Source organism: Chiloscyllium punctatum, unplaced genomic scaffold (assembly GCF_047496795.1).
Source record: "Chiloscyllium punctatum isolate Juve2018m unplaced genomic scaffold, sChiPun1.3 scaffold_247, whole genome shotgun sequence".
NCBI lineage: Eukaryota > Metazoa > Chordata > Chondrichthyes > Orectolobiformes > Hemiscylliidae > Chiloscyllium > Chiloscyllium punctatum.
Window position 1 is genome coordinate 146481 of NW_027309981.1, and position 1020 is coordinate 147500.

Sequence of the window (1020 nt, forward strand, 5' to 3'; positions counted from 1 at the left end):
CGGCTTCAGCAGTCACATTCAGTCCCATTCCCGTTTGGACCTCTTCCCGCCGATGGAAATGCACAAAATTCGGCCTGAACACGCGGGACGCTCCCCCCTCGAAGGCGAGACCGTCGCCAGAACCGCCGGGTCAAATCCGGCCGAGCTACCCGCGTTAGAGGTCTCAATGTCGGCTTCAGCAGTCACATTCAATCCCATTCCCTTTTGGAACACTTCCCGCCGTTAACAATGCACGATATTCGGCCTGAACACGCGGGACGCTCCCCCCTCGAAGGTGAGACCTTCGGCAGAACCGCCGGGTCAAATCCGGCCGAGCTACCCGCGTTAGAGGTCTCAATGTCGGCTTCAGCAGTCACATTCAATCCCATTCCCGTTTGGACCTCTTCCCGCCGATGGAAATGCACAAAATTCGGCCTGAACACGCGGGGCGCTCCCCCCTCGAAGGCGAGACCGTCGCCAGAACCGCCGGGTCAAATCCGGCTGAGCTACCCGCGTTACAGGTCTCAAAGTCGGCTTCAGCAGTCACATTCAATCCCATTCCCTTTTGGAACACTTCCCGCCGTTAACAATGCACGATATTCGGACTGAACACGGGGGCCGGTCCGCCCTCGAAGTCAACACCGTCCGCAGAACCGCCGGGGCAAATCCGGCTGAGCTACCCCGCCCCCGAACACTCAAAGTCCCTCTGAAGCCTTGCATTCGCCTCCTTGGAAAATTGACGTCAAACATTACCAAAATCGGGGGCACGAGCACTAAAGCTAAGTCTCACCCTTTCCCTATCCCTAACCAGGAACCGAACGCCCACCCTCAGCCTCACACCAACGCCGGTGCCACTCCAGACAGACACACCCTTCAAAACCACACCCATCCGGCCATGCAACTCAAAAAGGGTCCAAATTCAGAAACACCCCCTTCAAAAGGCACTCCATCCTCGGCCACACCACCGGGACATGCTCCCCTCGGCGATAATTAAGCCCCCACCACTATTTGAAGCCAACCGCAGCCGCAACTCGAACGGAG